Source organism: Pleurodeles waltl, chromosome 9 (assembly GCF_031143425.1).
Source record: "Pleurodeles waltl isolate 20211129_DDA chromosome 9, aPleWal1.hap1.20221129, whole genome shotgun sequence".
Taxonomy (NCBI): domain Eukaryota; kingdom Metazoa; phylum Chordata; class Amphibia; order Caudata; family Salamandridae; genus Pleurodeles; species Pleurodeles waltl.
In genome coordinates, this window is record NC_090448.1 from 320145095 (window position 1) to 320162821 (window position 17727).

The window sequence follows — 17727 nt, forward strand, 5'->3', positions numbered from 1 at the left end:
CTCGAATCAGCGCAAGGAGGTGGATCACATTGATGTAGGATTAACCTTGAAGAAGCTGGTACTACCATGTCCAGAAGGACACCCGCCAAGATATTGATGGATCTGCAAATTTATTGGGGCGCTCATGCTGTTCCAGCAAACGCCCGTCTTGAGCTTATATCAGTGGATCAACAGTGGACTCCTACAACACCCATGTCTTGCCCAGTATCACACTGTGTGTATACTTTGGCTGTTCTACCAATATGAGAGATTGTAGAAATAATCCATCCACAAATGTGCCAATTCGTGGAGTTGTCTCCAAAAATCTCTCTCTGTATGTGACACAGGACAACTGGTAGCGAAGAGAGAGGTGGAGTTCTGCTGAATTTTGAAACTGAGTGTTAGAAATAGGGTCTTTACTTGGCAGTCAGGTTACCCCCTGTCCAAGCAAAGACCCTCACTCTAGGCAGGGTAAAAGAGAATCACCCCTAGCTAACCCCTGCTTACCCCCCTGGTAACTTGGCACGAGCAGTAGGCTTAACTTCAGACTGCTGGGTGTAAAGTATTTGTACCAACACACACAGCAATTTAATGAAAAAACTACAAAATGACACAACACAGGTTTAGAAAAATACAAAATACTTATCTAAACAAAACAAGACCAAAACGACAAAAATCCACAATACACAAGTCAGGTAATCACTAAAAATGCAAAAAGAGTCTTCATGTAATTTTAAAAACACACTAACGCTGTTAGCGTGACAATGTGCCTTGGGCGCATCAAAAATAACCCCACACAGGCAAGTGTGCATTAAAAAGGGCTTGCGATGCATCAATTTCACTCACGAGCAAGACCTTGTGTTGTTTCTCCTTTAGTTGGGTAGGCGTGCATCGTTTCTTCTCTCCGCAGGAAAGCGATGCATCGATCCGGTCAGCACTCTCGGGCCTGGGCAGGCCTTGCGTCCTGATTTTGCGTCAGAAATCCAGCCCCACGATGATCTGAAAACCACACAGCACGGGTTGCGATCTCACCAGCTTCCGTCAGCGATGCTGCGCGTTGTTTCCCTAGCTCTGGGCGTCGATCTTCTGGTTGCGTTGCTGGCAAGTGTCCATTTTCAGCTGCCAACCCAGTGGCGCAATGATTTTTCCAGCCGGAGATTGGAGTCATGTCGATCTTTTCCCCGCACGACGGTCTGTGCATGGATTTCTCACTCTTGGGCTTCCAGCTTCTCTTTTCAGGGTCCCAGGAACTGGATGGGCACCACTTGGCAGAGTAGGAGTCCCTCCAGAGACTCCAGGTGCTGGCAGAGAGAAGTTTTTGCTGTCCCTGAGATTCAAACAACAGGAGGCAAGCGCTAAATCAGGCCCTTGGAGAGCTCTTAACAAGAAGGAAGGCAACAAAAAGTCCAGTCTTTGTCCTCTAGCACAGTCAGAAGCAGCAACTACAGGAGGACTCCACAAAGCACAGTCACAGGCAGGGCGGCTCTTCTTCCTCAAACCTGCCTTGCCCAGGCCAGGCCCCAGACACTCACCAGGGGGTTGGAGATTGCATTGTTTGAGGGCAGGCACAGCCCTTTCTGGTGTGAGTGACCACTCCTCCCCTCCCTCTTAGCACAGATGGCTCATCAGGAAATGCAGACTACACCCCAGCTCCTTTGTGTCACTGTCTAGTGAGAGGTGCAACCAGCCCAACTGTCAAACTGACCCAGACAGGGAATCCACAAACAGGCAGAGTCACAGAAATGGTTAATGCAAGAAAATGCTCACTTTCTAAAAGTGGCATTTTCAAACACACAATCTTAAAATCAATTTTACTAAAAGATGTATTTCTAAATTGTGAGCTCAGAACCCCCAAACTTCACATGTCTATCCGCTCCCAAAGGGAATCTACACTTCATTCAGATTTAAAGGTAGCCCCCATGTTAATCTATGAGAGGGACGGGCCTTGCAACAGTGAAAAACAAATTTAGCAATATTTCATTGTTAGGACATAGAAAACACATTAGTATCTGTCCTACCTTAACCATACACTGCACCCTGCCCTTGGGGCTACCTAGGGCCTACCTCAGGGGGGTGCCTTACATGTAAGAAAAGGGAAGGTTTAGGCCCTGGGCACCTCTAGTGCACTTTACTAGGGACTTACTAGTAAATCAAATATGCCAATCATGGATAAACCAATTAACCGTACAATTTACACAGAGAGCATATGCACTTTAGAACTGGTTAGCAGTGGTAAAGTGCTCACAGTTCAAATGCCAAGAGTAACAGGTCAGAAAAAATAGGAGGCAGGAGGCAAAAAGATTGCGGATGACCCTGCATAAGCAAAAAAGTCCAACATCGGTTATTTAAAGAATGATCAAGATAGGAAACTATCCACTGTTATGGTTGTACAAATCCATTCTATAAAGACTATATAGCCTGCTTGTAAATGAATCGCTGCCTGTTTTCATGCCCTAGCAATGAGGACGAGGAAGCAATGACAACAGGGAAGCAACAAAAAATACCTCAATCCGAGCGAGTGCATTGGAATGACACTAATAAAGCAATTATTCCATACATTTATTGAATGAAAGTGATAGTCGAACGGGCTGACCAAAGAGAAACAAGAAAATGAGAATGACTATGAAGTCAACCAATGGGAATGGTAAGTAATGGGGGGACCCCCTTTAAGTTTAAGATAACAAAAGATATGAGATATTGCAGGACAGTGCATGCACTGTCTCAGGAAATACCTAAAAGAAAGAGGAGACAGGAAGAAACAGGGTAAACTTTAAAAAAAAGAACGATGTGGAAAAGGAGACGGGTGTTACAAGGAAAACAGACACAAAAATACCACATTAACAAAATAAAACATACAATTGGGAATGGAAACAAAAATCTAAAAGGGAACAAAGTATACAATAGAAGAAAAAGTTAGGACACAAAACAAATTTAATGTAAAAATTGCGAGTTCATAAGATCCTTTTCGCCACACGGTCAAACAATGCTGTTGTAGGTACGGCAACTCTCGCATAGAGGTCGTCCCGCAACCACACCGATGCTCTTTTAAAGAGCGGAGCATCTCTTCGAGCTAAGTTAACACCAAGGACAGGGCCTTCGCTCGCGCGCCTGTTTCTCTTCAGATGCAGCACGTCTTTCAGCACGTGGACAGCTCCCGATGGAACCGGCTGCGAAGTGAGAGAGCAAAATCTTGTTGAACGAGCATTGCTTTTGGAACGCTACTCGCTGCAGAAGAACGGAAGGCACAGTTTTCCAAGCGATTCCTCGAAACTATTCAGAATCGTGGGCGCTTTACGCCGAATGTTCTGAGTTTCCGAGAAAAAGTGTTTGGCAGACCTCAGGTTTCTGTGTTGCTGCGTTTCTCTGGCTTTAGACTGGTCCCGGGTTATGCAGCTGCTAGGATGTAATTTCTGATTTCCATGTATTTTTGTCTGATTTTCAAATTTCAGCCAAGACCTACTGGTCACCATTAGAGTGGTTTCCTTTTTCGCTCCAGTCCTTTTTCTCCCTTTCGCACCCATTAATAATTTTCTTTCATTTTACTATACTTACTAGTAGTTTTATGCATTAAACTGGCTTCTCCTCTCACGTCTCGGGAAGGCTCCACAATACGTGGGACATCTGACCTATTCAGGCCAGCGTAAGTGGAATGTTACGGTCGCTTCATTAAATTTTACGCCGGCCCACTCTCCTCCCAACCCAGCCCGCTGTCATTTTGCGTCAGGGGACTGTTTAATGCCGTGCTCTAACCATATCGGTCGTCGCACAGAAGCATAACGGGAGCGAGCCTCGCCGTCCACCGCAAGATGGAAAACCAAAAAAGAATGGAAGGAATCAGAAAATACATCAGAAAAAGAAAAATGAAAAACTCTTGTTTCATATTGCAACAGATATACTTTAAACTTAAAAACTTTTGAAGGCACGTGAAAAATAACTATGAAAAAGGTGCAGAAAACTTATAAAAAAGGTGAAATGAAATGTCAAATAAATAGGGATTTTCAAATAAGGTAGCATTTGGAAAGAGAAACCCAATATCTTGCTCTGGGCTAGAGATGTCCTGTCCCATGCCACCCGAGCCATAATTCCTGGACGCGAAGTACACTTCAGAAATGAAAAATACATTAAGATCCATCATCAACGTATGTTTTACATATCAGAGTTTTCTGTGGATGAAATGGCCGCAATTACCTGAAACACGAGTATGCACTTCGGGTAAAAAAAAGTCTTGTGAATAAGGGCAGGAATCTGGTTTTGAGCAAAATATGTTCCTTGGTGTGATATTTTCTGTATGAATGAGTCTTTTGCATACAACTAAGCAAAAATGTGTAATGCACAATTTCAAATATTTTCGGGAATGTTTCCTAACACAGAATGTGGGAAGTGCGCAAATTATACCCACCAAATTAAATTTTCTCTCAGGACTATTAGCAGGCCATGGAAACAACAATGGCCAAAGTGACATAAGCAAACATTCATATCATCTACACCCTCATGCTAGCTCTTTCATGACATTTAGTATTCTGTCAACAATGGACACTGTTTCTACAATTATTTTAATGTATCAACCAAAACATAAGACATTAACACTGAAGAGAATTTTATAGGAATGTTTGAATGGTGGACCAGGTAGATCGAGTGTCCTAATTGTAGAACAAAACCCTATTGATGAATGTTTCACCCAAAACCACCCAGATGTAAACACTTGGCACTGGAATCATTCTTCAGGGTGTAGATAGCCTTTGCTACATTACATAAGTTCATTATTTTCACCCAAACTATTGAACATGATGACAGTGGCCTAACAAAACTTGTGGGGGGGGGGCTGCACAGTGCATGGAGCCCCCCCCCACCCTTCCAGACTCACACAAGAGCTTTCAGGCCAGAGTACTGTGCTGGGGGAGGGGGGCTGAAGTTCGGGGCCCCTCCGCACTGCGGGGGCTGCAGGGGCCTTTGTTATGCCACTGCATGATGATGTAGTATATCACTAACCTTGCAGTCTAAGTTAGCCTATGAACCGGGTAGCTATTTTGTTTGTTTTAAGGTGGGATGCTGCTTCAGGTCAGTAAAAATGGAAACTGCATTCTACCTATCAGTAAAGACACATAAAATGTTCATGTACACACTTATGGGACTGTCAAATAAGGACTGAATATGTAAGAATCCCCCATGTCATATTAGTGCTCGCCAAGGCACGCAATATTTTATTGTCACTGCACTCGTACGAGTAATTACTGTCTTATGCACAAATGTATGCTATGAAATAAATATCACGGAACTATATTTGTGCAATATGCATATCAAAGAAAATGCACGCTAAGCTTGAATCCGAGTTGCAACAACAGTTGTGTGTCACAAATTGTGGTGATCCCAAAGCAAAATGTTGTGAAAGTCCCTGAGAATCTGGCTTTTCTCAGATACACAACCTAGGGGAGATTGAGAGGCACTGAAGAGTAGAGGAGCCGCCCTGTGCCATGTGATCTGTAGCTGCAATCTGATTTCCATGTTTAATGCTGCTTCAAGACAATATGGGCCATATGTACAAACACATTTTCCCATAGACACAGAATGGTTAAAAGCCTTTGCTACATCTGGCCCCAAATATCCAATTTAATATATTGAGCTGCATTTTTTGTGCAGTTATACTTGAAATGTTTTACTTCTATCGTTTGTTTATTATATCTATAATTTGCAATATTGTTTTGTATACAGCAGACACACATAGGTCTTTCAATATTAATATTTTTTCAGTGCAAACATTTCATACCCAATGTGTCTTCAGTGACCATAGCGGCATGTATAAATTAGGATCACTCACTCTTGTCATTCCTTGCTGGGCAGAAGATGGAGGGTATCCCATCACACTGGCCACTACTCAATGGCCACTTCCTAATTTCTACCTACCTGCCCCGTAGCCTTCAAGGAAATTACCTTGGAAGCCATCATGAATTGTCACGTCACACTCAATTATGGAGTGTCTGACACCGTATGGTAGCTCCTAGCCCGCCATCCTTTGTACTTTTTCAATCCACCAAGGCCTGGCAGCAAATGATCTAGGCAGAATGTTCTGTGGCCAGTTTATGGCTTTCGTGAGAGGATTGTTTGATGATATATTGATGGTGATCACATGAAACTTTCAGAATATGAGCAACAATGTAGCAGAGGAAGGTAGATTACCCAACCCAAGCCTCTGCAAACCTTCAACCCTTCAAAGGTATGAATCTTTCTTTGGGTGAACAAAAATGCTTTACTAACATTAAGAATAAAAAGTTGGTCTTCTAACTTGGGTTTCTAAAATGAGGCTTTCTTCTCATCTGGCATTTGACAAAATGCCATGAAAATTTGATTTTGCTGCAAAATGTGGTTGTCAGTTTCTCATACTTCTTTTGTATCCCCGGTGTGCGAAATGTGTCAAAAAAGGCTTTTTAGATATTAACAGGAGAGGATCAGGCAAAAAATATCTCTCTGCAAAAATTTTTATGTGCAAACCAGTTTCATGTTGAAGCCTCACAAAACATTTTCACACGATGTGTGCTCCAGTGTGTAAAAACGTTATGCAAAATTGTGTAATGCAAAAGTCAAGAAAGTTTCAGAATTTTTAATGCTTAAGGGGCATAATTACATTTTGGACAGGACTACATCAGATGTTATTGTTGATGCTTCGTATTAACTCATTTGAGCACTTTACTCAATAAAAGAATGATGAGGCGGAAGACAAATATACTGCTAGTTTCTCCAGTCATACTTCGATCAGTCGTAGATCACTGAGCCCTCTGTCAACCTCGACAGTGCATTTAAAGAAGAACATATATACTTCACAAAAAAACATGGGGGGTCATTTAAAGTTTGACAGATGCAGGACTACCCCCAAAAAGCAGTGGTGAATCCCATCTACCAGAATCATTATTCATCCAAACTATTTAGAGGAGAGCAAATTACCTTTTTTTTGCCAGCAGATCCTCAACTGGCAGAAATCTTTGTTGGGACAACACTGGAGGCCGTTGTCAATGTTCACCAGGAGGTCTGGCCCATACGGATTATTGCTTCCACTATTCATTCTCCCTATATAGGACTTTTAGGAAAAGGTTGGATATCCTCAGCAGGAAACAACAGTGACGCCCACGTGCTGAGAAATAATAAACTCTCAGCGTTTTAGGGCCATCAATTTTTTTGTTTTGCAGAAACAAACCTACATATCGAGTACAGAATAAAAAAAAATGCTAACAGGGTGTAACGCATGGCCGTTGATCGGCATCTCAGTTTTGCTAAAATTACTTTGTCCGCCACAGTGGTGGAAGCTAGAGACCTCTAAGTATGATGGGTGGTCCTCTGGTGGGAAGGCAGAGGCTATTGAGTCCACCAACCTGACAGCGAGGCGCACTGCACTCTGTATTCTGACAAACAACCAATGTCAATTCGAAAGTGGACAACTCACTCACATGGAACTTGATAAAGCCTCTTGAAACACACAGCTGCAGCTCAACATATGTCAAGACGGAAAATGCAGAAGGGTGCAACACTCAGTACATTGTCTTACCACCCGCCTCGGTTAACTCATAGAGAATTTGTTCACAGAAAGGTTATTTAAAGAAAAACACTGAAAACATCCGCTGATCTCGATTTGGAAAGCAGTAAGAACAGGAAGGTGCAGGAAGCATAATGTTTGCAGAAGCCGAAGGCACGGCGCACATTCAAATAAAAAGCTAGATGAAAGAGAGCAGGATAAATAAATAAGTAGCAAAGAAAAAACAACATAACAAAGGAAGCAACTGGTCTCGGAAAGGAAGCAGAAAGGAGTGGGTGACATGTAAAGACGTAGGACAGGAGGTCTTGTAAGAGAGCAGAGCAAGGCGGATATGGGCCTGAGGTGATTCTACACAAAGATCTCAGTTACACTACACTAGAGGTTAAAAGCGACTATAAAAAAGTCTGCGCTCAATGTGTGTAGAAGTGACTTTGTTTTCAATTCAAGGAATGTACACTCATCAGATGGGATAGGGAACGGATACTTTTCTACGAACACAAAAGAGTAAGAAAAAAAAACTAGGTGAGTTGAGTTTGCAATGAACATTAAAAAGATCCGCTAATCCCTACAGATCAACATGAGGCACTCTTTGGTGCAATAATACAATAATGAATGGATTTTCAATTTATTGGAACCTTCCACGCAAGACAAGCTGGAGTGACTATTGATAGATATATTCATCCCTCCCTGTATATGTTAACGTGAGCATGATATGCTATATGTCAAATTCTACGAATTTGCAGGTCATTGAAAGTTCACAGTCATTTACCTTCCTGTGTTTCGCTTTGAAGGGGGTTATGTAAAGAATGCAGATACAATCCAAGCATAGGAACATATTTAAAAATGAATACGACACTTTAAAGTTTATTCATAAATAATATTAATGCAGTGGTCTGATACATTTATTATAATGCACTTCTCTTAATGTTCTTCAAACGTTCAATATTAGATATAGAACAATACCAACCCACTTCATGAAATCTGCAGTCTCCTGATGCATTTTCTTTTAAAGAGAGAGCAGAGATCACATGTGTCAGCAGGGATGCAGGGAAAAGCTGATAAACATGTAAATTGAAAGAGACGGTTTTGAAAAAAAACGAAAGCTGTTTCAGAAAGTGGCAGCACTAGAGAGACTCAGTTGAGGGAAAATGTGTTTGTTCAATCCTGAACGAGTAAATCTGTGATCCTCGAAAACAATTATGATCCCGAGGCTGAGCGATCCTAGAGCTTGTCCGAAACATGTTGATTTTTAATAGGTTAAATAATCCCTTTTAAAGCTATCTAGGTCACACTAGGCTCACGTGCATGGTGATTAGGGAGATCGCGAAGCTCATCTTCGACTTTCTATTCCTCTATAAAAGATGAGTCATTGAAGAACGTGGGCACTATCTTACTAAGGATTTCCTTTGCACATTTTTGTCACATTTAACGCATCTAGTTACCACACATCCTTGCAGACATGGGAGGTAAAAACACTCACTGTTAGGTGCAATAGAAACGATGCATCCTTTTGGCATACTTCTTCAGAGAGAATCAGCGCCTGCTCTCCACCATGGAGGCCTTCCATCGTAAAACCAAGACACAAACAGAACTTGTGATAATGCAAAATGTTGCCACCGTGCGACCATGCATACGATTGTATGTGCCTCAAAGGAAACAGAAACTTTCCACAATATTCCACCGATACTTAGTTTTTTTTCTGCCTAATGTGAGATCTTGGCAGTATTTTGGAGCCACCAAGACTTACAGGTGTGTCATCGAATGGGATGTTGTTTTACCCGTCTGTAGGTTAAGTGCCAGAAAGTCCCAGGGCCAGCCCTTCTTGCTTCAGTCTACAAGCCGTTTTTGGACAGTCACCGCCACAGGCCACTTTAGTCAACTCTGAGGCACAAGCGGCATGGTTCTACAAAACAGTGAACGTTTGAGGCTCATTTTTTGTGCTGAGTCAAAATATTTCATGACATGAGCAAAATCTGCCTCACTTTGGTGAGAAACCAAAATGAAGAATGCCAGTCTGACGAAATCAGTTAGTTATATCTCCATTTTGGTGAATTACCAAACGTTTGTAAAATGGTATTATTAAAATAAGTCACTGATTCAAAACGAAATCCTGGGCTCGTGAAGAAAAAGAAACAACAAGGTTCTAGTTATTTTTAGAACTTCAGAAACTGTAATAGGAAAACATATTTATTAGAAAAAAATGAATGCAGTTTACATGGGTTAAAATAATGGGTAGTGGTAGTCTGAGTTTCAGTGTTTACTGTGGCCAGTGTAAGAAAAGGAATCAAGGGATAAATGGGCAAGAAAACAATGAAGGGTAAAACTGGTTTGGAGAAACAGGGGATGCGGTTCGGTGAGAATGGGAACACAAACAGTGGTGAAGGGACAGTTGTGGAGAGGGGTAAAACAGGAAGAAATGGGTGAGGGAGTGGACAGGAGTTGTAGGCAGATGCTGGCAATAGGGAAGAACTGAGGAGGTAAGGAAGCTGAAGACGTGTACAAGATGATTAAGAGAAAAGTGGGAAATTTAACAAATTGGTATATTAGTTCTTCCCTTTACTAGGTATTAAATAATTTATTTGATTCTGACAAAAGTAACTGTAGACAATTCAGGAACTTAGAGCGGCGTTCATTTTGAAAAAAAGTTTTAGCACAGCCAATAGGTCTTGCTTATGCAACTGTATTTTATGTTGCAATGTAGATCAGTGCGGCTGCTGTTCAGCATGGCTAAATGTTAGTGTTGCAGAGTGGAGTGGGGTAGATTGGAGTGAGCTAGGACTGGAGTAGAGTGGAGTAGATAAGAGTGGAGTTTGGTAGACTGGAGTGAATATAGGGTGCAGTGGAGTTAGAGTGGGGTGGGGTCAATTGGAATGGGGTAGATTGGAGTAGATTGGGTTAGGGTGTAGTCGACTGGAGTGGAGTGAAGTAGATTGAAGTGGAGTAGATTGTGGTAGAATGGAGTGGGGTGGATTGAATGGGGTTGGATTGAGTAGGTTAGTTTTGGGTGGAGTACAGTAATGTAGATTGGAGTGTGGTGGAGGGGGGTGGATTTGGGTGAAGTGGGGTAGACTTGGCTGGAGTAGGGTAGATTTGAGTGGCACATGGTACTATGGAGTGAACGGGAGTGGCGTAAATTGGATAGTGTACAGTGGCATGTTGCGTCATGGAGAGAGTGGCATAGATTAGAGTGGTGTGGAATTGATTGGTGTGGCATGGCATGTTGCAGAGTGTATTAGAGTGGAGAGGTGTAGAGTGGAGTGGCATGTCGTAGAAGCGGAGTGTCGTAGAATGGAGTGGCCTGGCATAGAGTGAAAGGGCATAGAGTGGAGTTGCATAGTGTGGACTTTGCCTGATATGGTTGCACACTGCCATAACAGAAACACATTTCAATTGAAATGACTAACACATTGTCACTGAAATATGGTTTTACTGCACCCAAACGATAATGTGTGCAAATGTCACCATCTAGTGTATTGACATGTTTTGATCATATTCAAATATTTGTTTCTACCACACTTTAGGATTACAAAAAACATGTGCTGCATTTGTACTTAATCTGACATATTCTGAAACATCAACACAGTTTATTGTTTTTTTGTTTTTTGTGTGCTAGAAAAAAGAACATCCCTTCTATTCTTACATGGATACTCAGCAGGATTGACACATAAATTCTCTCACTTTGCAGACAGACAAAGAAAAGTAAACACCAAGCTCCCTGGAAGAGTGAGCCTGACATTTGACTGTTGTCTTTGAATCCACAGCAAATGTGACAAGATCAGAATAAGATTTAGTGGCTTATTTACAGAATGTGAGTTTGTGGAAGAATACAGTAAACAAGGATCGGGGAATGGGAGGGATAAACTCAAGCTGGACATTCTAAAGCAAATAAAGCCAGCAAATAGAAAGCCAGAAAATGTGAGTTTACAGACCACAAAGCCAATGTTACGCCATGGGCAGAATGCATTCCTAGGCGGGTATTCTGAAAGTGACCAAGATGTCTTCAGTGGTATGCTGTGACCTAAAAATGAGGAGGTGGGATTTTGTAGAAAAGGGCACCAGAACAGTATTGCACAATTTAATTTGTTAAGTAGAATCACATGAATCATATTGGGGGATAAGGAAATCAAGGGTCTGAAAACGACTTTGTGCCCCTACACCTCCACAAAGTGAACAAGTTGCAAGTAGAGCCATAGTTTAACTAAATGCTTGGTAAAGGTGGGGATATGTTCCCTCTGAAAGCCCAACATTCTACATTTTCTCCCTCAATAACAAATCTTCCATCACAAAACATGAAAAAGAAAACATTTCTTAGAAGAAGGAGAAATCTCATTAATCTCACAGAGGCAAAAATCTTTTCCTCCCTTGAAGTGGTTATGGGGCTATACTTCTAGAAGATTGTCAACCTGCAATTCAGAGTGTGGGCGTCTGTCACATTTGTAATTGAATAATTTTTGGGTGTGAAACATCTCAAATTATTTACACAAACCTTTCTCAAAGATGAGATATATTGTGCCTTCTTTAAAGCCAACCCTCCTGGTTCAAACACCTCAAGTCAAAGCATAGATAAATCAAATTCCCATCCTACCCGTTATGGGGACTCTGCTGAACTGTAGTCACATATCTAGTTCTCTTAACCACCACCTGCACATTAGACCCACTATGTCTGTGATTGAAAATTTGGCAATGCAGAGAATCAGTGGCAAAAACATGATCAATGACTAGTAAGCACATCTATGTGTAAGAGAATCAGAGATAACCTTCTTTAGGCTAGGTAATTGCCTTTGCATGTAGCATAAAAATGATTTAGGAACAGATACGTTGAATAGTTACAATCTAAGAGGTTTCATATTAGTTTATTATTACAAAACATATTGCGTAAAAAAAATGGTGTCATAAATATCGCTTACAAGAATATCACTTCATTAGATGTAGATTTTCTATTATTAACTGCAATGGGGAAATATTTTATACATCATATTTACGGCACAATCTTTCTGTGGGAAGGTATTTGGGTTATAATATTCTGGGACCACGCCACATGAGGACGGATTCAAAAGGCTTGAGTTGTTTTTCAGAAGCAATGTCAGACCTTGCAATGGGCAACGCATGTTTTTGATTTCCTCAAATAAATAACTGGTAATCTTTACACCAGGGCAAAATGATTCCCCTTTGTGGCCACCAACATCTCTGTGTGATGTCCTGTTATCCCATCATGAATGTTGGTAGTGCCCTGGCAGGAGCTTGAGGTTCTAATCCAAATATGCTAAAGCCAAAAGCTTACAATATGTTTCTTGTTGTCCTGAGAATTATCCTGATAGCCTTTGTTAAGGAATGATGTTTATTCCTGTTGCTTTATGTGTGACAAAACAAACCACAACTTGGAGATATTACTGGGAAATAACTGAAGCCATTCATTGTACAGAGGTAGAAACAAGACTAGCATGACTTCACTTAAGTATTTGACTGAGAACGCATTTATGGAATGACACCAAAAACAAAAGCTTTTTTGTAGTTTTATATACCGCGATCTCGACCCAAAGTTATTGGAGTGCATTACATGAGCACCAGTTACATTACACAGGACACATATTTTTATTTTATTTTAGGCACAAGGAGACTAAGTGACACCAGTGGTGAGTTGACTCGGTGTCTCAGGTCAGTCTCTCTTCCTTGAAAGTAGGAGGTCAATTAATTACACTTCGAGGGTGTGAGAGTATTTCTTTGATTGTTTTTTTTTAACTGCAAAGCCACGGCATCCTCTGGAAATAAACTCAGGCTGTTGAAACCAGGATGCTATTTGAGAATCATTAGTGAACATTCATAAAAATATGACATAGTTTGACACAGGTAAGTGGAGGGATTCCTCAGAGAGCATGAGATGGATTACAATGTCTCATAGACAGCCCATTACATGCCAATCACCTTATGGAGAATGAGAAGAGTGCAAAGCTAATGAGGGAGGATCTCCTCACTGACCCTGTACAGACTTTGGTTGTCATGGTAGTGTCCAAGACTATTTGAGTGTATAAAGATTGTTGCCTCCACCTTCACCACATATTCATCCAAGCAATTCCCTCCTCCTATTATAATGCATTGCAGCCTCATGTTTGTATAGTAGTCAGCTCCTTCTCGAGTCCACATCAGGAGTGTTCTCAACCATTCTCCAATATCTGGAGCAGCCGGAGCTTTCCAATGCATTGCTATTTGGCGCTTAAAGAGGATGAATGCTAAGTTGACAAATTTATGCATGTATTTGTCTTCAGCTGTTCAAGGTCTTACCCCCATTATGCAGGATTCTGGAGTGAATGGCAGTATGCGTTCTACTATTGCACTTGTGATCCCTGTGACCTTTTCCCAAATTTGATGGAGCAGAGGACACTCCCACATCATATGATAGAAGTCTGCATTGGGGACCTTGCAACGGGGACAGACAGAGACCGCTCCTGGGTACATACATTGTATCCGGTGCGAGGACAGATATGTCTGTTGTGAAATGTGTAAACCAAAAGCATGGATTGTGAGACACTTCCTTAACCTGTCCCAAAGCCTGTGCCCACTGTATATCAGTCAGTGGAAAAGACAACACCGTGTCCCACCTCACCCATGCCTGAAGTAGTCCATCAGATGCCATAGTTTGTAGAGCTGTATATAAGTTTGTGAATGAATGCCTGTTAGACCTGACCGCCTTAGGGTAGTCACCCCTAACTTTTTGCCTGCCTCCCTCCACTTTGTGGATACTGTTTTTGCTGGTTTTTAGACTCTGCGCACTTTACCACTGCTAACCAGTGCTAAAGTGCATATGCTCTCTCTCTGTAAACATGGTAACTTTGGATCATACCTGATTGAACTATTTAATCTACTTATAAGTCCCCAGTAATGTGCACTCCAGGTGCCTAGGGCCTATAGATTAAATGCTACTAGTGGACCTGCAGCACGGATTGTGCCACCCACTTAAGTAGCCCCTTTTCCTTGTCTCAGGCCTACCATTGCTAGGCCTGTGTGGGCAGTTTCACTGCCACCTCGACTTGGCATTTAAAAGTACCTGCCAAGCATAGAGCTCCCCTTTTTCTACATACAAGTCACCCTTAATGTGTGCCCTGGGTATCCCCTAGAGCAGGGTGCTGTGTAGGTAAAAGGCAGGACATGTACCTGTGTAGTTATATGTCCTGGTAGTGTAAGAAACCCTCAATTCGTTTTTACACTGCTGTGAGACCTGCTCCCTTCATAGGCTAACATTGGGGCTGCCCTCATACACTGTTGAAGTGGCAGCTGCTGATCTGAAAGGAGCAGGGAGGTCATATTTAGTATGGCCAGAATGGTAATACAAAATCCTACTGACTGGTGAAGTTGGATTTAATATTACTATTCTAGAAATGCCACTTTTAGAAAGTGAGCATTTCTTTGCACTTAAATCCTTCTGTGCCTTACAATCCACGTCTGGCTAGGTTTAGTTGACAGCTCCTTGTGCATTCACTCAGACACACCCCAAACACAGGGTACTCAGCCTCACTTGCATACATCTGCATTTTGAATGGGTCTTCCTGGGCTGGGAGGGTGGAGGGCCTACCCTCACACAAAGGACTGCCACACCCCCTACTGGGACCCTGGCAGACAGGATTGAACTGAAAGGGGACCTGGTGCACTTCTTAGCCACTCTTTGAAGTCTCCCCCACTTCAAAGGCACATTTGGGTATAAAACAGGGCCTCTGCCCTACCTCATGAGACACTTGCTGGAGAAGAAACCGGAACCAGAAACTACATCCTGTCAAGAAGAACTGCCTGGCTGCTCAAAGGACTCACCTGTCTGCTTTCTACAAAGGACTGCTGTCTTGCTGTTGCCCTGCTGCCTTGCTGAACTCTTGCCTGGCTGTGAAAGTGCTCTCCAAGGGCTTGGATAGAGCTTGCCTCCTGTTCCTTGAAGTCTCAGGACCAAAAAGACTTCTTCCTTTCACTTGGACGCTCCGTGCGCCGAAAATTTCGACGCACAGCTTGTTTCGCGGTGAGAAAAACGCCGCACACCGACGCTGATCAACGCGACGCTCTCGGGACGATCGAGACTTCGACGCACAACCTCGCAAGGACAACGCCGCCCGACTTTCCAGGAGAAATCGTCGCGACGCCTACCGTGAACGCGAAACGTTGACGCACGGCCTCGCAAGGACAACGCCGCCCGACTTCCGAGGAGAAATCGACGCGACGCCTGCCGTGAGACCAAGATTTCGACGCACGGCCTCGCAAGGACAACGCCGCCCGACTTCCAAGGAGAAATCGACGCGACGCCTGCCGTGAGATCGAACCTTCGACGCGCAGCCCCGCAGAACGACGCGCAGCCGGAAAACAAGCAGGAGAATCCACGCACAGACCCGGGACATCTGGTAATCCCCGCGATCCACGAAAAGAGACTGTCTGCGCGCCGGAAAACGACGCCCGACTTCCCCGCGTGGAAAAGAACGACGCAAGTCTTTGTGTGCGGAGGAGAAATCGACGCACACACCCTTTTTCCACGCATCCCTTTTCCTGTGGCCCTCTGAGGAGATTTTCCACCAGAAACCAGGTACTTTGTGCTTGAAAGACACTGTATTGCATTCTAAAGACTTAAGACACTTTATATCACTTTCCTGTGATAGTTCTACAATTTTCCATTGCATCTTTATTCTTTTTGACCTACAATTATCCTGATAAATATTATATATTTTTCTAAACACTGTGTGGTGTATTTTTGTGGTGTTATATGGTGGTATTGTATGACTTATTGCACAAATACTTTACACATTGCCTTCTAAGTTAAGCCTGACTGCTCGTGCCAAGCTACCAGAGGGTGGGCACAGGATAATCTTGGATAGTGTGTGACTTACCCTGACTAGAGTGAGGGCTTTTGCTTGGACAGAGGGTAACCTGACTGCCAACCAAAAACCCCATTTCTAACATTGGTGATCAGCGGTGAGGATAGGACTTGTATTTGTGCAGTGACATACAGTAGCTAAGTATTTCACTACCTACCCACAGTTGAAGGTCAACTTGGTTTTTATCTCTTTTTGAAAATCCGTTTTTTCCTGACAATTTTCAAAAACTAAATCCTCACTCAACATGTCTCTGACTGGGTCTCAGACAGGGGACTTTGACCTAGTCCAGTTGGATACATACACGGTCAAACAACTAAGAGGATTCTGCAGGGCATTAAGGGTACCCACCCAAGGGGCCTCCAGAAAGGAGGACTTTCAAGTGGCGCTGAGGGCCTGGGCAGAAGCCCATTTAGAGGATGATGAGGAAGAGGAGCCAGAAAATGGCCCCTCAGAAGGATTTTCACTATCTATGGATGGTGTTACCACTGCAATTGTGCACCCTTCCAGACCAGGGAGCAGTGTCTCCATGCAAAGCCTGACCGCAGAGGAAAGGAGAGAGGAAAGGGAGTTCCAATTGCAAATGGCAAAACTGAAAATTGAGGCACAACAGGAGGAGAGGAGGGCAGAAAGAGAAGCCAAACAAGCTGAGGCTGAAAGAGCAGCCAAACAGATTGAAGCTGAAAGAACAGCCAAACAAGCAGAAGCTGAAAGAACAGCCAAACAAGTGGAAGCTGAAAGAGCTTTGGCTGAAAAGAAACTATTGTTGGCTCATGAACTGAGTCTCAAGGAGCTGGAGATCAAGGCAAGACAGTCTGAATCCAGCAATAATGGTGGCAGCATACAGACAGGACCTGCTGGAGAAAAGAAGGTTCGTATACCCAAAAATGTGGTGCCCAGTTTTGTGGTGGGAGATGACATAGATAAATGGTTAGCTGCTTATGAAGTTGCACTAAGGGCTCATGAGGTTCCTGAAGGGCAATGGGGGGTAGCTATGTGGGGTTATGTGCCGCCATTGGGGAGGGACACACTTCTCACATTGGATCCACCGGATCAAAACACATACCCACTCCAGAAAGCCACTTTACTTGCCAAGTTTGGGCTGACCCCTGAGGGATACCGTCAGAGGTTCAGGGACAGCACCAAACAAACCACACAAACATGGGTAGATTTCTTTGATTTCTCTAGTAAGGCACTGAATGGATGGGTGCGGGGCAACAAAGTAGCAGATTATAAAGGTTTATATGACTTGATCCTGAGAGAGCATATGCTTAGTGTTACTTATACCGATTTGCGCCAGCACCTAGTGGATAGTAAGCTGACTGATCCCAGGAAGCTTGCTGAGGAGGCGGACCTCTGGGCTAGCACCAGAGTGTCCAAAAAGGT

The 17727-nt window shown here is 43.0% G+C and overlaps 1 protein-coding gene across 3 annotated transcripts in view; it reads right to left on the minus strand.

The window, feature by feature from the left end:
- CAMKV (CaM kinase like vesicle associated) overlaps nucleotides 1-17727 on the minus strand; it is a 483421-nt gene that overhangs the window by 423420 nt on the left and 42274 nt on the right. The window lies entirely within an intron of this gene.